Source organism: Gorilla gorilla, chromosome 18 (genome assembly GCF_029281585.2).
Source record: "Gorilla gorilla gorilla isolate KB3781 chromosome 18, NHGRI_mGorGor1-v2.1_pri, whole genome shotgun sequence".
In the NCBI taxonomy this organism is placed as follows: Eukaryota; Metazoa; Chordata; class Mammalia; order Primates; family Hominidae; genus Gorilla; species Gorilla gorilla.
The window spans coordinates 69209903-69234920 of record NC_073242.2 but is presented as its reverse complement, the minus strand read 5'-3'; the positions used below and the strand labels follow the sequence as shown (position 1 = coordinate 69234920).

At 36.9% G+C, this 25018-nt stretch overlaps 1 pseudogene; it reads left to right on the top strand.

Annotated features, from left to right (window-relative positions):
- Nucleotides 1-22592, top strand: part of LOC115931030 (sodium/hydrogen exchanger 9B1-like) — a 47230-nt pseudogene extending 24638 nt beyond the window's left edge.
- Nucleotides 22593-25018: the final 2426 nt, after the last annotated feature.

Sequence of the window (25018 nt, the reverse complement as noted above, 5' to 3'; positions counted from 1 at the left end):
TGTATCCTGAGACTTTGCTGAAGTTGCTTATCAGCTTAAGGAGATTTTGGGCTGAGATGATGGGGTTTTGTAAATATACAATCATGTCATCTGCAGACAGGGACGATTTGACTTCCTCTATTCCTAATTGAATACAGTTTATTTCATTCTCTTGCCTGATTGCCCTGGCCAGAACTTCCAAGACTATGTTGAATAGGAGTGTTGAGAGAGGGAATCCTTGTCTTGTGCCAGATTTCAAAGGGAATGCTTCCAGTTATTGTCCATTCAGTATGATATTGGCTGTGGGTTTGTCATAAATAGCTCTTATTATTTTGAGATACGTCCCATCAATACCTAGTTTATTGAGAGTTCTTAGCATGAAAGGCTGTTGAATTTTGTCAGAGGCCTTTTCTGCATCTATTAAGATAATCATGTGGTTTTTGTCTTTGGTTCTGTTTATATGATGGATTACGTTTATTGATTTGCATATGTTGAACCAGTCTTGCATCCTAGGGATGCCAACTTGATCATGGTGGATAAGTTTTTTGATGTGTTGCTGGATTCAGTTTGTTACTATCTTATTGAGGATATTTGCATCAATGTTCATCAGGGATATAGGTCTAAAATTCTCTTTTTTTGTTGTTGTGTCTCTGTCATGCTTTGGTATCAGGATGATGTTGGCCTCATAAAATGAATTAGGGAGGATTCTGTCTTTTCCTATTGATTGGAAAAGTTTCAGAAAGAATGGTACCAGCTCCTCTTTGTACCTCTGGTAGAACTCAGCTGTGAATCCATCTGGTCCTGGACTTTTTTTTGGTTGGTGGGCTATTAATTATTGCCTCAATTTCAGAGCCTGTTATTGGTCTATTCAGAGATTCAACTTCTTCCTGGTTTAGTCTTGAAAGGGTGTATGTGTCCAAGAATTTATCCATTTCTTCTAGATGTTCAAGTTTATTTGTGTAGAGGTGTTTATAGTATTCTCTGATGGTAGTTTTTATTTCCCTGGGCTCAGTGGTGATATCCCGTTTGTCATTTTTATTGCATCTATTTGATTCCTCTCTCTTTTCTTCTTTATTAGTCTTGCTAGCAGTCTATCAATTTTGTTGATCTTTTCAAAAAACCAGCTCCTGGATTCATTGCTTTTTTGAAGGGTTTTTTGTGTCTCTGTCTCCTTCAGCTCTGCTCTGATCTTATTTTTTGCCTTCTGCTAGCTTTTGAATGTGTTTGCTCTTGCTTCTCTAGTTCTTTTAATTTTGATGTTAGGGGGTCAATTTTAGATCTTTCCTGCTTTCTCTTCTGGGCATTTAGTGCTATAAATTTCCCCCTACACACTGCTTTAAATGTGTCCCAGAGATTCTGGTACATTGTGTCTTTGTTCTCATTGGTTTCAAAGAACGTCTTTATTTCTGCCTTCATTTTGTTATTTACCCAGTAGTCATTCAGGAGCAAATTGTTCAGTTTCCATGCAATTGTTCAGTTTTGAGTGAGCTTCTTAATCCTAAGTTCGAATTTCATTGCACTGTGGTCTGAGAGACAGTTTGTTGTGATTTCTGTTCTTTTACATTTGGTGAGGAGTGCTTTACTTCCAATTATGTGGTCAAATTTAGAATAAGTGAGATGTGGTGCTGAGAAGAATGTATACTCTGTTGATTTGGGGTGGAGAGTTCTGTGGATGTCTATTGGGTCTGTTTGTTGCAGAGCTGAGTTCAGGTCCTGGATATCTTTGTTAACCTTCTGTCTTGTTGATCTTTCTAATATTGACTGTTGGGTGTTAAAGTCTCCCATTATTATTGTGTGGCAGTCTAAGTCTCTTTGTAGGTCTCTAAGGACTTGCTTTATGAGTCTGGGTGCTCTTGTATTGGGTGCATATATATTTAGGATAGTTAGCTCTTCTTGTTGCATTGATCCCTTTACCATTATGTAATGGCCTTCTTTGTCTCTTTTGATCTTTGTTGGTTTAAAGTCTGTTTTATCAGAGACAAGGATTGCAACCCCTGACTTTTTTTGTTTTCCATTTTCTTGGTAGATCTTCCTCCATCCCTTTATTTTGAGCCTATGTGTGAATTTGTGCATGAGATGGGTCTCCTGAATACAGCACACTGATGGGTCTTGACCCTTTATGCAATTTGCCAGTCTGTGTCCTTTAATTGGGGCATTTAGCCCATTCAGGTTTACAGTTAATATTGTTATGTGTGAATTTGATCCTGTCATTATGATATTCGCTGGTTATTTGCCCATTAATTGATGCAGTTTCTTCCTAGCATTGATGGTCTTTACAACTCGGCATGTTTTTGCACTGGCTGGTACCGGGTGTTTCTTTCCATGTTTAGTGCTTCCTTCAGGAGCTCTTGTAAGGCAGGCCTGGTGGTGACAAAATCTCTCAGCATTTGCTTGTCAGTAAAGAATTTTATTTTCTCCTTCACTTATGAAGCTTAGTTTGGCTGGATATGAAACTCTGGATTGAAAATTATTTTCTTTAAGAATGTTGAATATTGGCCCCCACTCTCTTCTGGATTGTAGGGTTTCTGCCAAGAGATCAGCTGTTAGTCTGATGGGCTTCCCTTTGTGGCTAACCTGACCTTTCTCTCTGGCTGCCCTTAACACTTTTTCCTACACTTCAACCTTGGTGAATCTGACAATTATGTGTCTTGGAATCGCTCTTCTCAAAGAGTATCTTTGTGTTGTTCTCTGTATTTCCTGAAGTTGAATGTTGGCCTGCCTTGCTAGGTTGGGGAAGTTCTCCTGGATAATATCCTGAAGAGTGTTTTCCAACTTGGTTCCATTCTCCTCATCACTTTCCGGTACACCAATCAAATATAGATTTGGTCTTTTCACATAGTCCCATATTTCTTGGAGGCTTTGTTCATTTCTTTTTACTCTTGTCTCTCTAACCTTGTCTTCTCACTTTATTTCATTTATTTGATCTTCAATCACTGATACCCTTTCTTCCACTTGATTGAATAGGCTATTGAAGCTTGTGCGTGAGTCATAAAGTTCTCTTGCCATGGTTTTCAGCTCCATTGGGTCACTTAAGGTCTTCTCTACACTGTTTATTCTTGTAAGCCATTCGTCTAATCTTTTTTCAAGGTTTTTAACTTCCTTGCAATGGGTTCCAACATCCTCCTTTAGCTCGGAGAAGTTTGTTATTACCAACCTTCTGAAGCCTACTTCTGTCAACTCGTCAAAGTCATTCTCTGTCCAGCTTTGTTCCATTGCTGACAAGGAGTGGTGATCCTTTGGAGGAGAAGAGGTGCTCTGATTTTTAGAATTTTCAGCTTTTCTGCTCTGGTTTATCCCCATCCTTTTGGTTTTATCTACCTTTGGTCTTTGATATTGTTGACCTACAGATGGGGTTTTGGTGTAGATGATCTTTTGTTAATGTTGACACTATTCCTTTCTGTTTTTTAGTTTTCCTTCTAACAGTCAGGACCCTCAGCTGCAGATCTGTTGGAGTTTGCTGGAGTTCCACTCCAGACACTGTTTGCCTGGGTATCACCAGTGGAGGCTGCAGAACTGCAAATATTGAAGAACAGCAAATATTGCTGCCTGATCCTTCCTCTGGAGGCTTCGTCCAAGAGGGGCAGCTGCCTATATGAGGTGTCTGTCAGCCTCTACTGGGAGGTGTGTCCCAGTTAGGCTACACAGGGGTCAGGGACCCACTTGAGGAGGCAGTCTGTCCATTCTCAGAACTCAAACGCCATGCTGGGAAAACCACTGCTCTCTTCAGAGCTGTCAGACAGGGCCGTTTAAGTCTGCAGAAGTTGCTGCCTTTTGTTCAGCTATCCCTGCCCACAGACGTGGAGTCTAGAGGCAATGGGCCTTGTTGAGCTGCGGTGGGCTCCAACCAGTTCAAGCTTCCCTGGCCGCTTTGTTTACCTACTTAAGCCTCAGCAATGGTGGACGCCCCTCCCCCAGCCAGGCTGCCACCTCGCAGATGGATTTCAGACTGTTTCGCTAGCAGTGAGCAAGGCTCCATGGGTGTAGAACCTACTGAGCTAGGCACAGGAGAGAATCACCTTGTCTGCTAGTTGCTAAGACCTTGGGAAAAGTGCAGTATTTGGGCAGGAGTGCCCTGTTTTTCCAGGTACTCTGTCACAGCTTCCCTTGGCTGGGAAAGGGAAATCCCCCAACCCCTTGTGCTTCCCGGGTGAGGCAACGCCCCACCCTGCTTCAGCTCACCCTCTGTGGGCCTGCACCCACTCTCCAACCAGTCCCAATGAGATGAATCAGGTACCTCAGTTGGAAGTGCAGAAATCACCCGTCTTCTGTGTTGATCATGCTGGGAGCTGCAGACCGGAACTCTTCCTATTTGGCCATCTTGGAACCCATCCAGGACATCTGGTAGAAGAAATTTGTAAGCAGCAAAGTGTTCAATTTATGACCTGAGTGCTCTTAAAAGTGTTCAGTTTTATGCATTCACAAAAATATGGTTTGGAATTAGAACTTATGTATAAAAGGGAGCAGAGCATAAAAGTTTGGAAGATTTGCAGCCTGATGATGTGATAGAAAAGAAAACCCATTTTCTGGGGAGAAATTCAAGCTTACTGCAGAAATTTGCAGAAGTAACAAGGAGCCAAATGTTAATTGACAAGACAATGGGGAAATTTTCTCCAGGGCATGTCAGAGTTCTTCACGACAGCCCCTCCTGTCACAGGGTTGGAGGCCTAGGAGGGAAAAAATGGTTTTGTGGGCCAGGCCCAGAACTTTGCTGCTCTGTGTAGTCTTGGGACTTGGTGCCCTGTGTCCCAGCCATGGCTAAAAGGAGCCAACGTACAGCTCAGGCTATTGCTTCAGAGTTCAATCCCCAAGGCTTGGCAGCTTCCACGTAGTGTTGGGTTGATATGCTAGTTGGCCATTTGTATATTTTTTGGAAAAAATGTCTATTCAAGTCTATCTTAGTCCATTCCTGCTGCTATAAAAAATACCTTAGGCTGGTAATTTATAAACAACAGAAATTTATTTCTTGCGTTCTGGAGTGTGAAAAGTCCAAGATTTAGGCTACAACAGACTCAGTGACTGGTGAGGTCACTATATTCACTATACATAGCACCTTCTCTGTGTCCTCACATGTTCAAAAGGGAAAACAAACTCCCTTAAGCCTCTTTTATAAAGGCCCTAGTCCCATTTCTGAGGGCTATGACTTCATGAACTAATCATCTCCAAAATGCCCCACCTCTTAACATTATCACATTGAATATTAGGCTCCAGCATATGAATATTGGGAGAACATTTGTACCATAGCAAAGTCAACTGACCATTTCTCATTTAGGTTGTTTTGTTATTGAGTTGTTCTGTATATATTTTAGATATTAACCCCTTATCAGGTATTTGGTTTGCTGGGAGGTTTTTGATTCCTGATTCAGTTACTAGTTATAGGTTTATTAAAATTTTTTATTTTGTGACTTAGTCTTGGTAACTTGCATGTTACTAGGAATCTGTTCATTTCTCCTAGGTTATCCAACTTGTCAGTATATAATCATTCATAGTAGACTCTTAGAATCCTTTTTATTTCTGTAAATATCTGTTGCAGTGTCTTCTCTTTTGTTCCTAAAAGAAGTTGAGTCTTCATTATTTTTTTTCTTAAATATTCTAGCTAATGATTTGTCAACTTTGTTGAACTTTGAAATGACTACTAGTTTCATTGGGTTTTTTCTATTCTCTAGCCTTTTTTTTTTTTTTGAGATGGAGTTTCACTCTTATTGCCCAGGCTGTAGTGCAATGGCGTGATCTCTGCTCGCTGCAACCTCTGCCTCCCAGTTCAAGTGACTCTCCTGCCTCAGCCTCCAGAGTAGCTGGGATTACAGGCATGCACCACCATACCTGGCTAATTTTGTATTTTTTAGTAGAAACAGGTTTCTCCATGTTGCTGAGGCTGGTCTCGAACTCCCGACCTCAGGTGATCCTCCTGCCTCAGCTTCCCAAAGTGCTGGGATTAGAGTCGTGAGCCACTGCACCCGGCCTTCTGCTCTAGACTTTATTATTTCCTTCCTTTTGCTAACATTGGGTTGAGTTCTTCTTTTTCCAGTTTCTTGAGGTGTAAAGTTAAGTTGCTGATTTTAGATCTTTCTTCTTTTTTAAGGTAGGTAGTTAGATATATAAACTGTCCTCTTCATATTCATTTTGCTGCATCCCACAAGCTTTGGAATGTTGTGTTTCCATTTTTATTTGTCTCAAGACATTTTCTAATTTTCCTTGTGACTTATTCTTTGACTATGTATTAATCAGAGTTCTCCAGAGGGTCAGATCCAATAAGAAATAGATATAGATATAGATAATAGATAATAGATATAGATACATATACATGCATCTAAAAGAGAATATATTTACATATATATGAAATATAATTTATTAAGGAGAATTGGCTCACATAATTACAAAGGCAAAGTCTCACAGTAGGCCATCTATAAGCTGGAAAATGAGAGAAGCTTACAGCATGGCTCCCAAAGAAGCCAGTGACATGGCTCAGTCCAAATCTGAAAGTCTCAAAACCAGGGAAGCTGACAGTGCAGCCACTAGTCTGAGGCCCAAGGCCTGAGAGCTCCCAAAAGGCTGCTGATGCAAGTCCCAGGGTCCAAAGGCCAAAGAACCTAGAGTTTGATGTGCAAGGGCAAGAGGAGAAAAGGGCATACTGCTCTGGAAGAGAGAGAAAGTGCATGAAAAAGAAATCCAAGCAAGCTGAATGTTCCCATTCTTCTGCCTTTTTGTTCTAGTCACACTTGCAACCAATTGCATGATGCCTACCCACAGTGAGGATGGGTTTTTCTCTCTCAGTCCACTAACTCATCCATCATTCTCCTGTGGCAGCACCCTCACAGATATACCCACACACAGTGCTTCATCAGGCATCTGAACATCCCTCAATCAAATTGACAATTCATATTAACCACACAGGCCAACTGGTTGAGAGTATATTTTTGTAATTTCCACATATTTATTACTTTTCCTTTTTCCTTCTGCTATGAATTTGTAATTTCGTTTAATGTGGTCAGAAAAGATATTTGGTATGAGTTCAGTTTTCTTAAATTTTTGAAAACTTGTTTGTGGACTAGCATGCCATCTATCCTGGAAAAGTCTTGGTATGTACTTGAGAAGAAAGCATATTTTACTATTATTGGGTGAAGTGTTGTGTATATGTCAGACAGGTCCAATTGGTCTACAATGTTGTTCAAGTTCTGTGTTTTCTGGTTGATCTTCTGTCTGGTTATTGTATCCATAATTGAAAGTGGAATATTGAAGTTTTCTGTTATTATGATGTTGTTATCTATGTTACCCCTCAATTCTGTCTATGTTAGCTTCATATATTTAGATGCTGTACTGTTAGTTGCATATACATTTATAATTGCTATATCTTCTTGGTCAATTGGCCCTTTTATTATTATGTAATATCCTTGTCTCTTGTGCTATTATTTGACTTAAACTCTATTTTGTCTAAGTATGGCCATCCTTGTTCTCTTTTGGTTACCAAATGCATTGAATATCTTTTTCCATCCTTTCACTTTCAACCTTTGTGTGTGTTTAGGTCTAACATAAGTCTCTTGCATATAGTATATATTTAGATTTTTTTAATCCATTCGGCCAATTCTTTGTCTTTTGATTGGAAAATTAGCCTATTTGCATTTAAAGTAGTTACTGATAGGGAGGGGCTTACTATTGTCATTTTGTTCACTGTTTTATACATGTCTTGCAGGTATTTTTTTCCACTTTTCCTCTCTTTCTGCCTCCCTTTATGTTTCACTGATTTCTTTTTTTGGTAGGGACGTGCTTTGGTTCCTTTCTCATTTTTATTTGTGTATCTTCTGTAGGTCTTTTCTTTGTGGTTACTGTAGAATTACATGAAAACATCTTATAGTTATAATAATCTATTTTAAATTGACAACAACTTAACTTTAATCACATACAAAAACTCTACTTCTTTACACCTCCTTCTCACTTTGTTATCAATGTCACACAATACATATTTTATATTGTTTATTCACATAATTTAATACAGTAATATTATGCTTTTACCTTTTAAATTCTATGCTTCAATTAAAAGTGAATTACAGGCTGGGTGTGGTGTCTCACATCTGTAGTCCCAGCAATTTGAGAGGCCAAAATGTGAGGATCGCTTGAGCCTAGGAGTTTGAGACCAGCAAGGCGTTATCTCTGCTAAAAATTTAAAAATATTATCTGAGTGTGGTGGTGCATGTCTGTAGTCCCAGCCACTAGGGAGGCTGAGGTGGGAGGATTGCTTTAGCCTAGGACTGCAAGGCTGCAGTGAGCCATGATCAAACCACTGCACTCCAGCCTGGGCAACAGAGCAAGACTTTGTCTCAAAAAAAAAAAAGAAAAAAAGTAAAGGAAGAAAAGTGTTTTGCTTACCACCATTAGAGTATTAAAGGATTCTATGTTCACTCATATATTTACCTTTACCAAAGAAATTTATATTTTGTATGCTTTTGTATTTCTATCCAATGCCTTTTCATTTCCACTTGGAGGACTCCCTTTAACATTTTTTGTAAGGTAGGTCTAGTGGTGATCAACTCCCTCACCTTTTACTTCTCTGGGGAACTCTTTGTTTGTCCTTCATTTTTGAAGTACAGTTTTACTGGCTATACAGTTCTTGGTTGACAGTTTTTTTTTTTCTTTCAGCCCTTTTAATATATCATCGCATTCTCTTCTGGCCTGTAGAGTTTTTGCTGAGAATTTCATTGATAACCATATGGCATCTCCCTTGTATGTGACAAGTTGCTTTGATCCTGTTCATTTCAAAATTCTCTCTTTGTCTTTGACTTTTGACAGTTTGATTGTAATGTGTCTCATTGTAGGTCTTTTGCAAATTATCCAACTTGGAGTTCTTTGAGCCTCTTGGATTTGTATGTCCATTTCCTTCTTTAAGTTTGAGAAGTTTTTGGTCATTATTTTTTTAACTGGCTCTCTGCCCCTTTATTTTTCTCTTCTCCTTCTGGCACTTTCATAATGCATACATTGGTCTGCTTGATGGCATCCTATAAGTCTCTTAGGCTGTCTTCACTCTTCACTCCTTTTCCCTTTTGCTCTTGTGACTCCATAATTTCAAATGACTAGTCTTCCGTTTCACTGATTCTTTCTTCTGCTTGATGTTATTGAAACTGCCTTTGCAAAAATTATAACTGAAGAAATTATGACAGCAAAAGATATCAGACTTAATCAACTCCATCTTGCTTCTAGCATTTAAACTGTCCTTGTTCATTCCTGGCAGTAGGATGAACTAATTTTGGGAAGGTATTCAGTTCATGGTTTGACTCTGAAACCAAGTTGATAATAGCCATTTCCCAAAAAGATCCCCTTCTTGCCTGGAACCAGTCTGCCTTTTCAGAATAAACAAATTAGCTATAACATTAGAAATTACAGTTGAGGGGTTATGCAGCCTCTGGCTCCAAGAGTCTGAACCTCTCCAAATTGCTCCTGGGGATAACATCACTATTGTAAAACCTAAAATCAGTGCTTGAGATATTTTGCAGACCCTGCACTGGATGAATCAGCTGACACCACCCAGACTGGTAATATGGCTCAACTAGTTCTGCCACCCCACCCACAAACAGAAGACAGCAAGAAAACATCATCACTTCAACCCCGTATGATTTCATCTCCAACCTGATGAATAAGCAGTTCCCACTTCCCAAGCCCCTACCTGCCAAATTATCTTTAAAAGTTCTGATCCCCGAATGCTCAGGGAGACTGATTTGAGTAATAATAAAACTCTGATCTCCTGCACAGCCAGCTCTGCCTGAATTACTCTTTCTCCATTGCAATTCCCCTGTCTTGATAAATCAGCTCTGTCTAAGCAGGGCACGAGGTGAACCCATTGGGCAGTTACACAGTCTATTGGTGATTTCCGATAGTGAATTTTTCAATTGAACTATTGTATTCCTTAGCTCCAGAGTTTCTGTATGGTTCCTTTTTTTTTTTTTTTTTTTTACTTTCTATCTCTGTTAATATTTTCATTTTGTTCATGAATTGTTTCCTGCTTTCACTTAGTTGTCTATTTCTGTTGTCACTGGGCTTCATTAAGAGAGTTAATTTGGATTCTTTGTCGGGTAACTCACTTACCTATTTCTTTAGGGTTGGTTTCTGGAGATTTATTTTGCTCCTTTAATTTAGTCATCAGGTTTCTCTGTTTCTTCTTATGTCTTGTTATTTTTTATTTTTTATTGATTTTTGCCAATATTTGGGCGTTTGAAAAAACTGTCACTTCTCCCAGTTTTTATCAGCTGGCTTCATACGGAAGACCTTCATACCTGAATCAGCATGGCTATAGGTTCCAGCAGCCTCTCAAACTTTTTCTGGGAATGCATCTTCTTTGGGTTTATATGTTGCAACATCCCAAGTAGAGGTTTGCCACTTTCTTTTTCTGGAGCTGTTGCTCCTTCTGGTATCTGTCTGTGGTACTGCAGGTTCCCTGGTGCTGCATCATCTCTGACCTCTCCTTTATTCCCAGTGGCTCCCATGCATCCAAAGTATACCAGTTGGGCGTCAAGTTAGAGAGAGAGAGAGAGCTTCAGGTAACCTCATAAAACTATTCCGTTTCAGTCTTCTCTTTCCCTGCTAACAGAGAAGCTGCAAGTTGAGTGCTTCCCAGCCAAACCAACCTGTTCGAGCTTGGGGAAGGGGTATCATGAGTATAATGCAACAGCTTTTCTTATTTGTTCAATGCCACTCTTCTTGGCTTTGCACTTGTCTGTACTACTACAACTTCTTAATGGTTTATGGAACTCCATAAAGGCTTTTAGACCATATATTGTTTTTCAGTTGGTATCTCTATGGAGAATCAAGGTTTGGAGCTTCCCATTCCGCCATCTGGCTGACATCACTCTGTTTATATTATTTTTTATTTTTATTATATTTTATTTTCTTGAGACAGGATCTTGCTCTGTCAGCCAGGCTAGAGTGCAGCCTCGAACTCCTGAGCTCAAGGGACCTCCTCCCTCAGGCTACTGAGTACTTGGACTATAGGCACACACCACATACCAGGCTAATTTCTTATTTTCTTGTGAAGATGGGGTTTCACTCTGTTGCCCAAGTTGGTCTCAACTCTTGGGCTCAAGCAATCCTTCTGCCTTGGCCTCCCAAAGTGCTAGGATTAAAGGTGTGAGCCCACCATGTACTGCCTGTTATATTTAGTAGAAAATATATCTAAAAATATACTTATGTACTATATTGAATCCACTACCCAGAGCTTAACTGAACTATTTGTGTGACTCATTCTGTGTTTTTATTTTTTGCTTTTTACTTATTACAATGAACTACAAGTATGGATATATTAATATTAATTAATATAAAATATACTGGAATCTTTTTTATTTTTTTTATTTTTTCTTCACCAAAAGCAGAAACTTAAATATGCTGAAATCTTAAATGACCCTTGAATGTTTCTAGGACTGACCCTGGAACAAAATTTTTTATGTTGTTATTACATTGTTCTTTTCATGTTAAAATCATTTGTTTTTTTTTCATATAGTACATCAAAGAAGAATTGTTAATATAGCCCTTAGCAGCCACATGCTAAGTGCCACAAGTGTTTTGATCTCTCTCCATTCTTGTACCTCACTTAGTCTTTTTTTTTTCTTTTGGAGGTGTAGCCTCCGTCTTTCACCCAGGCTGGAGTGTGGTGGCACGATCTCAGCTCACTGCAACCTCTGCCTCCCGGGTTCAAGTGATTCTCCTCCCTCAGCCTCCTGAGTACCTGGGACCACAGTTGTGTGCCACCATGCCGACCTAATTTTTGTATTTTTAATAGAGATGGGGTTTCATTATGTTGGCCAGGCTGGTCTTGAACTCCTGACCTCATGTAATCCACCCTCCTCAGCCTCCCAAAGCGCTGGGATTACAGACATGAACCACTGCGCCTGGAATACCTCAATCTGTCTTTTAAATTGGCTATGTAAGGGGAGCATCTTGTGCTTTTTAAGTCTTTGTTTTCTGGCCTATTTATATAATGGACATTTCTGAGTTGTGTGTATATATTAAATTATTTGAGAGTATATAGTTAATGTACTAAATAGATCTACGTGTTTTCATACATGTCACTATAAAAAGACCATTTGCATATATTTGTTCTATAAAATGCTTACTTTTCTTCATGAACCACCTAGATTTGCTTTTCTGATGTGTAGTGTATGTGAAAATATTTCTTGGTGAATTTTTTTTTATTGTGTGCCCCTACGGGTGGTATGCTTAATAACGCCATAGCCTCTATAAGGAACGTATGTATTAGTCTGCTGGCAGGAATTGTTTTGGGATTTTTTTGTTCAATATTTTCCAAATGAAGACCAGGTAAATACAAAATCTATTTTATAGACGTATAGTATTAGACATTTTTTTCAAAATATTAAACTTTGGTAAGATCCATGAAATTTAATACTTAACTCTATTTTTCTAAAACTAGCCTCCAATGCCTACTCTGTATTTAAAACTGAGCACAGCAGTGATTGATACAGGTCAATGGCTTTGATTAAAGTCTCTGCTTTCTGATTTGGCAAATAAGGAATGTCAAAAAATATACTTAATGCAGAGTATCCCTCTGAATTATACTTTCCCTTTCTCTACTAAATTGCCTATTGATGTTTGATAATTTCCCCTTAAACATTTTAGGGGGAGATAGGTTCCCATTTATTTCTGCATATTTTCTGACTGAAATTCACTCCTGCTATCCTTTGACAAAGGCAACACTCAAACTTAGCCATTTCCTGCCTTAAAGGAAAACATGCCATTACTTTTGTATTTCTGTAATTTCCATCCAAATTTAGCTGTAACATATTGACCAAAGGGTAATTCAAATATTTTTTAAGAATTCATTGGATATGTTATATGAAACTGGAGATTTTATGGGTCTCTTTTCTTCTTAACTTAAAGTAATACTTAAACCATTTTACTGATACTAGTATCAGAGATGTGGCAGAAGATGAAACGTTACTAATTCGAAATTTTGTTACTTGGTAGTAAGTCCACTAAAATGTACGGTGAGAAAGAAAATCAAAATTTTAGACATTTAATATAACATTTAAAGACATAATATCAAAGGGTCAAACATATATAATAGATAATGTCAAATCTTGTATTATATATTTAATATAAACTAATTTCTAAATATCTATCTAATTCTAGAAAAAACTTACATTGAAGAGAGGATTCCTTGTTTTGACTACGTGTGTTTCTGCTGTCTTAGGCAGCCAACATATTGGTTTACGTGGATCTGGAGGATTATGCACACTAGTGTTGAGTTTCATTGCAGGGACAAAATGGTCCCAAGAAAAGGTGAATATTTTTAATATGCTATATTTTAAAAGCTAAGACAACTGAATTTTTTACATATATTTAGGAAATCCCCTCATTCTTGTTGGAAAATATTCCAAAAGATTTGCTATCCTCAAGAAAGTGTATCAATCAATCGAGGAAATAAAATATTTAGGAAAAGCAGCTGGATATATACTAATATGGAATCAGAAGTTGAGTTAATCACATCAGGCTTCTCTTTTTCCCAAGTTTTATATAATATTATTATATTACTTATATCAATCTAATTATTTTATTCATTGAAATTTTAATTATACAATTAATCCATGAAGAATGTTTGTAAAAGGCCAGGCACGGTGGCTCATGCCTGTAATCCCAGAACTTTGGGAGGTCGAGGTGGACAGATCACCTGGGGTCAGGAGTTTGAGACCAGCATGGCCAAAACATGGTGAAACCCCATCTCTACTAAAAATACAAAAATTAGCTGGGCATGGTGGCATGGTGGTGGGCACCTGTAATTCCAGCTACTCAGGAGGCTGAGGCAGGAGCATTGCTTGAACCCAGGAGGCGGAGGCTGCAGTGAGCTGAGATCATGCCATTGCACTCCAGCCTGGGCAACAAGTGCAAAACTCCATCACACACACACAAAATAATAATAAACAAACAAATAAATAATAAAAATAGAAATGCTTGTAAAAGAATAAAACATATAGAAAAAAATGTAAAAGATTTCTTTATTCCCCACCACTGTCAAATATCGAACCCCTTTACATTTTTTTAAGTAACCAGTATTCTATTTATAGACATTAAGATCGTTTCCACTTTTTGTTATTTACAAACAGTGCTGTCATAAACAGTGTTGTTCATGTCTTTTTTTTTTTTTGAGACACAGTTTCACTCTTGTCACCCAGGCTGGAGTGCAGTAGCATAACCTTGGCTCACTGCAACCTCCACCTCCTGGATTCAAGTGATTCTTCTATTTCAGCCTCCCTAGTAGCTGGGATTACAGGTGCACACCACCACGCCCAGCAAATTTTTGTGTTTTTAGTAGAGACGGGATTTCACCATGTTGGCCAGGCAGGTCTTGAACTCCTGACCTCAGGTGATACTCCTGCCTCGGCCTCCCAAAGTGTTGGGATTATAGGTACATCTGTAGGAATAGAGTCCTAGAAATGATTTTTTTTTTTTTTGAGACAGTCTCTATCTATGTTGCCCAGGCTGGTCTCAAAATCCTGAGCTCAAGGGATCCTCCCAACTTGACATTGCAAAGTGCTAGGATTACAAGCATGAGCTACCACACCTGGCTGGAAATGATCTGTGTTTTATTTTGATGGACACTGCTAAATTATCCCTTCAAAAATTTTGGTTATTTATACTCTGCCAACAGTGCACAACAATATCTAATACCTTAACTCATCAACAGCACTTGATATTATCACTAGTTCTATTCTTTTTACTATTAAATGACCTCACCATCCAATTCTTATAGTTTCTTACAATTATGTGATGTTGTTATTCTTTATTTACATTTCTCTGATTAGTAGTATAGTAAGCTTCTCTTCATATATTCTTTTTAAAATACCTATGATCTTCTTTGACCATTTTTATTGGGTTATTTATTTTTTTGTTTCTAATTTATAGTTTCTCTTAGTGTTAGGGCTACTGATCTTTTGTTATGTATATATTGCATATAATTTTTGCTTATCTTCAACTTTGTTTATGGTGTCTGGTGTATGAAAGTAAAATTTCCTATGACCAAATCTATTGGTCATATTGGTCTATTTTTTGATTTTGGATTCTGCATCTCATTTAAGAAGGACTTTCTCACTGAAGATTATAACATATAAACATTACAAAGATATACTATTTTGTGTATTATCATTTAATATTTTGGTAGTTTTTGTTTGTTTAATTTGTTTTTTCATTTAGTCTTTTAATCTATCTGGAATTTATCTTTGTGAATGCTGTGAGGTAAGGTTATACATATATATGTATGTGTATCTTACAAACTATATATATATACACACACACATACAGTTTGTAAGTTAACTGAACAGAGATAGAACTACATCATGCCTGATGTGTGTGTGTGTGTGTGTATATATATATATATACACACACACATAAATATACATACATATTCAGACACACATATATACTTGCATGTGATGAATATGTACATACATATATATGCACATAAACTAGACAGTCATTTTTTGCCAAATTGTTTATTTATTGACCAATTCATTAATAATTCACTTTTTTAACATGAACTAAATTCTCCCATATATATTAATTCTGAAGTCTATTTAATCCTACTTCTCTATTTCTATGCCAACACCACTGTTTTAAATCACTGCACTTTTATGTGTCAAAATCTAATATAGATTATACTTCTTTTTAAAGTATTTTTTGGCTGTTCCTACACATATTCTTTCTTAGATAAATTTTAGAATCAGCTTGAGAAGTTCCCTAATCAAAAATCATAGTGGCATTTTGCTTAGTATTCTTATATAATCATAATTATAAAAGAAATGAAATGAATGAAATGCAAATCAATAAATAAAATTAAAACTGCTAGAATTTTTTTAAATGGTAAAAGACACAGAACTGAAACAAAGGTTAAAAGTAACAAACAGGATAATTATGCTGTAAAGAGTAGTAACATCGTTTTTCTTTGTTTTTCTTTTTTTAAACTATAATAAGTGGGGATCAGAAAACACAGTCATAAGGGAAATAGTTATGAAGATAGTTTATGCCTCAAGGAAGAGACATCAAAGTTCTTATGTATCTTCTGTTTAAAAAAAAATTAAACCCAGACTGAGACTGAAATCTCTTCATCCAAATTCCTGGAGAAGAGCCAGAGTAATGTAGGCCAATAGGGGGCCTTTCCTGTAACCTTTTAATTGGGGAAGTAGTACTGGGAGGCATTCGTTTCCAGAAAGGGAAGCTGGATAGGCAGCTAAATGAGAATCTAATGTATGTTTTGTTTTGTTTTAAGGAAAAAGTAACTTTAAAAGTATTCAACATGGGTTCTTTGGAAGCAGGCCTAGTAGACTTCCAAATTGTTTTTCCTAGTAGTATATGCTATATATATCAGGATTCACTTTAATGGGATTGAGTTCCAGGATGGTTGTTAGTGGAAGGCTTCCCAACCTCCTTCTGAGATCCCAAATGTTTGCATGAACTGGGTATGTTCTCATCAGGCATGATGTAGTTCTATCTCTGTTCAGTTAACTTAGAGACAAAATCTGGAACTCATATGAAACATGGCTAGAACCCTAAGGACATCACTTATTCTGTGACAAAATGGCCAAATAGTATTATTTTATTGCTTTGTGAGTTTCTTTTAATCAAATTCTACCTAAGTGTTTAAGTAAAACTATTGAAGTGCTCAGTTTTTATTAATTAAGTTTAACATTTTTATTAAAATAAAGAGTCTTAAATTTATTAAATGTTAAGTGACTTTAGGCCAGGCATGGTGGCTCATGCCTATAATGCCAGTGCTTTGGGAGTCCACAGCCAGAGACCACTTGAAGACAGGAGTTCTAGACCATCCTGGGCAATATAGTGAGACCCCGTCTCTATAAACAGTTTAAAAATTAGCCCAGCATGATGGTACACACCTGTAGTTCTACTTGGGAGACTGCGAGAGGATCACTTGAGCCCAGGAGTTCAAGGCTACAGTGAGCTAAGATTATGCCACTACACTCCAGCCTGGGCAACAGAGCAAGACCCCATCTCTAAAATACTTAAAAAGTGAAAAAAAAGGTGAGGGAAAACTTAACTTTCTGAAATATATTTATGTGCCAAAATAATTATAAATATATTTCTCTTTTCTATAGATGAAAGTCCAAAAGATTATTACAAATGTATGGGATATTTTTCAACCACTTCTTTTTGGTTTAGTTGGAGCAGAAGTATCTGTTTCATTGCTTGAATCAAATATTGTTGGTAAGAATAAATAGAGCACAAAAAATATGAAATTCAAAAATATTTAAGAAAATTATAAATGCATTTATTTTTATTTACAATATATCTTTGAATGGCTACAAGGACCTTCTTCAGAAACACATGTTGATACAGTGTCATATTTTCATATTGCTCTTCCTTTACACTGTGTGCTCTTTCTTTTTTAAACCAAGGACAGCCCTGAATATCTTCCCTGAGTTATCTAAGGAAATAAATATAAGATTTCTTTCCTGAGGGAACATATTTGATACGATCAGCACTTTTTGAGTACTTTCATTTAAAACTATTGGCTGGGTATTGTGGCTCATGCCTGTAAACTTAGCACTTTGGGAGGCTGAAGCGGGCACACTTCTTGAAGTTAGGAGTTCAAGACCTGCCTGGCTAACATGGGGAACCCCATCTCTCCCAGAAATACAAAAATTAGCCAGGTGTGGTAGTGCGCGCCTATAATCCCAGCTACTCAGCAGGCTGAGGCAGGAGAATCACGTGAACCTGGGAGTCGGAAGTTGCAGTGAGCTGAGATTGTACCACTGCACTCCAGCCTGGGCGACAGAGCAAGAATCCTTCTCAAAAAGTAAATTATTATTAATAATAATAAAAGTATTCAAAAAAAGTCTATTAGTTCAGAATTGTATAAATGTCATCTGTCTTATTTTTCATGGAACCCCCACCATCAGATACTGTCTTGCACTTTACAGAGAATCCTCCATCATATTCATTTTTTATTATCATTGTTTTATGTAAAAATTAAACACATGAAGAGACAATAGCCTTAAAATGCTTTCAAAAGTTTTAGAAATCATATTCCTGGGCATAAAGAACACTTCTTCACAAATATTTTGTTATTTATGTTTGTTTTCATCTGTTGTAGGCATATCTGTTGCCACTCTTGAGTTTGGCATTATGTGTTCAAATTTTAACCACATATCTATTGATGTGCTTTGCTGGTTTTAGTTTTAAGGAGAAAATATTTATTGCTGTAGCATGGATGCCCAAAGCTACAGTACAGGTAAGAACATATTAAGCCTATTGCTTAATGCTTTTGTTTTGATGCTTTTAAAATTTAAAATGAAAAATGCTACTCCAATCACAAAATATGAGCTATTATCCTTACTTTTTAAATGTTTGATTGATCATAACTATTCATTAAAATTAACGTAACCGGTCCCAGCTACTCAGGAGGCTGAGATGGGAGAATCACTTGAACCCAGGAGGCGGAGGTTGCAGTAAGCTGAGATGGCACCACTGTACTCCAGTCTGGGTGACAGAGCAAGATTCAATCTCAAAAAAATAAATAAATAAACAAAAACAAACAAAGAAACTCAATGTAACCTTTTTCTATTTTTACTTTTATTTTCATTTTGAGACCAGGTCTCACTCTGTCACCCAAACTGGAGTGCAGTGGCATGATCACGGCTCACTGCAGCCTCAACCTCCTGGGCTCAAACAATCCTCTCACATCAGCCTCCTGAGTAGCTAGGATCACAGTCACCTGCCACCACACCCAACTGCTTTTTTTCAGTTTTTTTTTTTTTGAGACAGTCTTACTCTGTTGCCCAGGCTGGAGTGCAGTGGCATGATCTCAGCTCAATGCAACCTCCACCTCCCAGGTTCAAGCGATTCTCCTGCCTCAGCCTCCTCAGTAGCTGGGATTACAGGTGCACACCACCACACCCAGCTAATTTTTGTATTTTTAGTAGATATGGGGTCTCACCATGTTGGCCAGGCTAGTCTCAAACTCCTGACCTCAAGTGATCCGCCCACCTCAGCCTCCCAAAGTGCTGGGATTACAGGCATGAGCCACTGCACCTGGCCTTTTCTTTCTGATTTTTTTGTAAAGAGGAGGTCTTGCTATGTTGCCCAGGCTGATCTTGAACTCCTAGGTTCAAGTGATCTTCCTGCCTCAGCCTCCTAAAGTTCTGGGATTACAAGCATAACCCACTGGGCCCAGCCAATGTAACCTTTTGAAATCTCAGTTTTAAAAGCAATTATTTTGAAATCAAAAAGTATTCTTTCAATAAGTACTTCCTAAGTTTATGAAAATATGTTTTTTATTTTCCTAAAATATATAATAAGAATATATCTGAAAATTGGAGTTTTTATATTTTGCTGAATATAACAAAGCTAAATGTTATGATTTTAAAAAGTAGAGACACAGGCCAGGCATGGTGGCTCATGCCTGTAATCCTAGCACTTCGGGAGGCTGGGGCAGGCAGATCACTTGAGCTCAGGAGTTCAAGACCAGCCTGGGCAACATGGTAAAACCCCCGTCTCTACAAAAAATACAAAAAAATTAGTCAGGTGTGGTGGCACGCACCTGTAGTCACAGCTATTTGGGGGCTGAGGAAGGAGGATTGCTTGAACTCAGGAGGTTGAGGCTGCAGTGAGCTGAGGTCACGCCACTTCACTCCAGCTTGGGTGACAAAGTGAGACCCTGTCGCAAAAAAAAGTAAAGTAAAATAGAGACACATTGATTTTTTAAAAAATACTTTTCCTACCTTGCCACTCACTCCATCACACAAATGCACATATATTTTTTTAATTACACATTTATTTGTATACTATTTGGTTAATGGCTAAATCCCTGCCCCCGCCCCCTTGATAGACTACGTAAGGACAGGGACAGTGTCTGGTTGTTGCCGTTGTTTTTCATTATTTCTCCCTGGCACTTAACACAGTGACTGACATGCAGGAGGCAAATAGGTATTGCATGCCTGCAAGGATGAATGAATGGAAAGGAAAACCTTGTAATTTTGCCCTGTTATTCAAGGATATTCTCCTCCTACTAAAATATATTGCTACTTCTTGTTAGACTGTTTAACTTGGCAGCATAATATACCTTAATTTCCTGTGACTCTTTTCTTAGTTGTTATTCCAAAACAGAAGCTCCTAAATTTTCATGCAAAAAATCCTCTATTATCATGTTAGAAAAGCAGGTTCATAGGGCCAGACTACCTGTTTTGAATACCATGTTACTTGCCTATAACCTCAGGAAAATTATTTTCTAGTCTCTCAGTCCTTCAGTGTTCTCATCTTACAATGAAGTCTATGACTATATCTGTTTCTTAGCAGTGTTGTCAGGATTCAATGAGATAATCCATGTAAAGTGCTTAGCACTCTCTCTGGCATATGGTGGTGCTCAGTTAAAAAAACAATGCTGTTATTTTATCTTACCTTCAAGAAATATAAATAATAACTTTTTATTTTTAATGTCTACTCTAGGGAATAATAAATCTGCAAAAGGAGTATCTGTTCTCTCTCCTTCCAACAATACTCTTGCAATTTTGTTTCATTATTTCATAATTTTCATAAAGCAGGGAAAAAAGAAAAGCAAGTATGAGGAAAGAGACCACTCACTCGAGTCCTGCAGTATTATTCTGCTTCTGCCTATTCCTGTCTGCTGGCTCCAGGCTAGCTTCTACAAAAAGAATATCAAGCTGGTTCCAGGAACTGGCAAGACATAAAAAATTAATTATTTATACAAGTAGAGTCACAACAGCAATAATAGATAACAATAATGTCACAAGTAAATACGATCAACAAATATTTAAATTTCAATTTTAAATTATTTTCACCTTTATCCTCTTCCGCCGTTCTCTGCTGCTAAAATAAAATTGGCTAAGGATCAACTTTCTCTTGTTCCTTAGTTTTGAGTTACTGATAAAAATTAGACTGGAAAAATAGAAGCTATTAGGAGAGTAAATAAATAATTTAATTTACAAATGTAAGATCAGCTTGGCAATTGGATTTTTTAAAGAATAATATTAAATCTCAGTCACTAGGAGGAAATCATTTATCATCTAATAAAAGTCCTCACATAATAAGGTTGTCATAAGAATTAAATGAATTGATAAATGGAAAGCTTTAAGAATGATACCTGACATATGATGAATGCCATATAACTATAAAAATATTATTTCTAGTTTCACCATTATCGTCATCATCTCTTAAAAGTCAATGGGTTTGGTTTTTGTTTTTGTTTTTTCTGTTGGCAGTTCTTTTATGTTCAAATCCTCTTCTAAACTGTAAGATTCTTTCAAGGTGGTTTTCTGCATGATTATTTTTTTCTCCCTAGCATCCTCCAGCATACTGGATCATGTTCAGTACATTAAAAGTTATGATATAAAAATAATACCATTTTAAATTATTGATTTAGGATATAGAAATTGATCTTAAATTGAGGGGTTATTTTGCCATAATGTTCCATATCAGAGGTAATGTTTCTACTATTATGTTGTTACTTTGCAACTCCATAGAAAATATGTTATATATTGGTATTTAATTCCCCCAAATTTTAAGGCAATTTCATGCCTAGTTGTTAAACACAAGGAAAGAGAGTTAGCAAGAAATTTGCTTTATGTTATTAAAAATAATGTGGTAGAAAGTAACTAGGGAAAAAAACCTGTGACCCGGTAGAGTCATTCTAAAACAAAAACTTCAAAAGAACTCAATCTCTGACCTGGCAGGGGATGAGGAGTGAAGGAGAAAGAAACTTACTACTATCTGAATACCTACTCTGTGCCAGGTATTCTTCACATCCTAATATTTAATTTTCACAACCATCCAGTAAGATAAGTATTTTGTTCTTCGTTTTACACGTAAGTAAGTAAAAGGTTAGAGAGTGTGAGTCATTTGTACAAGGTCACTAGCCTGGTTGCAGCAAAAATAGAATTCAAACCCAGTTTGCTAGATTCCAAGCCTGCTGTCAGTTCTGCTATAACCCAGTGCCCCCTGAATAAGGAGAACAATGAGAAGAAGGGCAACAAATCCTAGAGAACCATAAGAAAACTTAATATTTTATTTTGTCTTCTTGTAGTCAAAAACCACTGGAACACGATAAAGGCAACTAAGCAAAACCGGTTTCGTTAGAACTCCTGGTGTTATGAGGGCAACACTCAAAAGAGATATTTGAATAGAGGAACACTGAGAGGACAAGAGTGCAAAATCAGCCAAAAAATGTTTGCATGCTGATTTGTCACTATTGTACTCTTCCTCCACATATATTTGCTAGGAAGAACATGGAACTGATGAGTAACTTATGAAAATTACTGAGTACTTTTTTTTCTAATAGTCTAGTACTAGATTTTGTTTATTTTAACAGAGCCATTTACATTATATATTAACTCAGTTTAATATTTTTCTTTATGCCCCATTTTTACCCCTAAATGTAGGCTGTGTTAGGTCCTCTGGCTCTAGAAACAGCAACAGTCTCCGCACCCCACTTGGAACCATATGCAAAGGATGTGATGACAGTAGCATTTTTAGCCATCTTGATCACAGCTCCAAATGGAGCTCTACTTATGGGCATTCTGGGGCCTAAAATGCTTACACGCCATTATGATCCAAGCAAAATAAAACTGCAATTGCCAACATTAGAACATCATTAAAAAGTTTACCTGTCATCATCTGCCTGCTTCTTTTAATAAATTATTTCACATGAAAGAAGAATTCTAAAGTAGAAATATGTAGGGACTGTACAGAAAATCCAGGATTTAGTAAACATGTGATTTCAGTACAGGGCTTTTCTTGGACTTTTTACTCCAAAGTTAATTTAATAAAAATAATATTAAATGGAATGCTGTCTTGGTATTTACATACTGTAAGAACAAATTAAATCTGTAAATACCCTAAGAAAGTTTAAAGTAATCCCTCAGGCTGAATTTGATATCATAATACAAACTGAGCTTAATATAAAATTAAACAAACTTAACGGCAGAAAGAAAAACTTTGAATATTGAACTTGGTAAGATAGCCTAAGTTTCCAAATAGGAGGAGTAGAACTCCCTATGATGTCCAGTAATTCAATTAAAAAGATCACTACAAAAAGAAAAAAAAGGGAGTAAAACACATCAAGTTTAAATGGGTTAACCGAATAGATTTTAAATTCTGGTTTTGGTGACTACCTGAATAAATAATATGTTAAGTAATAGAACCAAGTTAGTCTTTCCTTATTTCTGCCATGCCCTTAAAATGAAAGTCTGGTTTAGCGGTTTTTAGATGAAACATTATCTATATTTTTATTTATAGAAATAAAATTAAATCACAAATGGAAGTAAACTATAATTTTTTCAATTAGTATTTTAAAATCTAGACATAAAAGGCAGCCTCCAAAAATGAAAGATTTGGAGACTACTGTCATGTGGCAGTTTCTTCTCCTTAGTAATATAGAATTACCTTTTAATTCTGGCTGATTAAATCTGCCATGTTAATGTAGAACCCATCACAAGCAAAGTGAGTTTTAGTTAACTTCAAGACTCTTTATTTTAAAGTTATAAGAGTCATATAAACACTTCTAAAATGGCCTTATTGAATGGCATTTTAGAAATTCTTTAGACTTCTTTGGCAAAAGCTCAATGCAAGGACTGAATATTACTTTCATTCCTCTTTTTCCTCTTCTCACAAGCAAGATATTAAAATACCACAGAATATGAAATTTACACATAAATTTGCCAAGTGAAGCAATTAAAATTTAAGGAATCAAAACTATGTGTTATTCTTATTAAGACTAAGGGCTTTTACAGAATATATCACCGAAACTGCCAAAAGTTCTAAAACCGTCTGGGAAATAACTCTTAGAAAATACACTCTGGGAGAATAACTCTGGGAAAAGATAAAATAGCTACTGTTTTAGTGACATTTTCTCTTTATAGTTTTACAACAAAGTACAGACTCCATTTTCAAATACTGTAATTCTAGTACTCAAATTCTAAAAATTTAAACTGTGCCAGTGTTTTGACTACTATTTAAATCATGAGGACATCTTATTGTCACTTATAAAAAAAATAAAAATATAGGCAGGGTGTTGTGGCTCATGCCTGTAATCCCAGCACTTTGGGAGGCCAATGCGGGCAGACGATGAGGTCAAGAGATCGAGACAATCCTGGCCAACATGGTGACACCCCATCTCTCCTAAAAATACAAAAAATTAGCCGGGTGTGGTGCTGCGTGCCTGTAGTCCCAGCTACTGGAGAGGCTGAGGCAGGAGAATTGCTTGAACCCAGGAGGCAGAGGTTGCAGTGAGCTGAGATCACACCACTGCACTCCAGCCTGGGAGACAGAGCAAGACTCTGTCTCAAAAAACATAATAATAAAATATATGTGTATATATACATATTTACAAGATAGTATTTTACATTCACAAGAGGATTAGATTTCAAAGTAGAAAGTTTATTTTAATAAAAGAGAGATAAGAAATAATTTTCAAAATGAGGAATTGTGTTTTTGATTAGGAGGAAAATTGTTGTACCTATTCTTTTTATTCTTTATTTATTGAACTTTCTCTAAGTGTCTGTGATATATGTTCATAATACTGAAATAGTCGCCGTTTTAAGGTAGTGTGGCAGATGTTGTTATTTATTTGAAATTTTAAGTTTTTTATTTATAAAAAGTTTTTATAAAAATTTATTAATATAATTTTAAAATTACAACCAGTTAACCATGTGTATGATATTAGTGTTTATAGTATTTAAACAAATAAGGCTGGGCACAGTGGCTCACACCATCCCAGCACTTTGGGAGGCCAAGGCGGGTGGATCAGGAGGTCAGGAGAAGGAGATCATCCTGGCTAACATGGTGAAACTCTGTCTCTACTAAAAATACAAAAAACTAGCCAGGCATGGTGGCAGGTGTCTGTAGTCCCGGCTACTCGGGAGGCTGAGGCAGAAGAATCACTTGAACCTGGGAGGCAGAGGTTGCAGTGAGCCAAGATCACACCACTGCACTCCAGCCTGGGTGACAGAGCGAGACTCCATCTCAAAAAAATAAAATAAAATAAAATAAAATAAAATAAAATAAAATAAAATAAAATAAAATA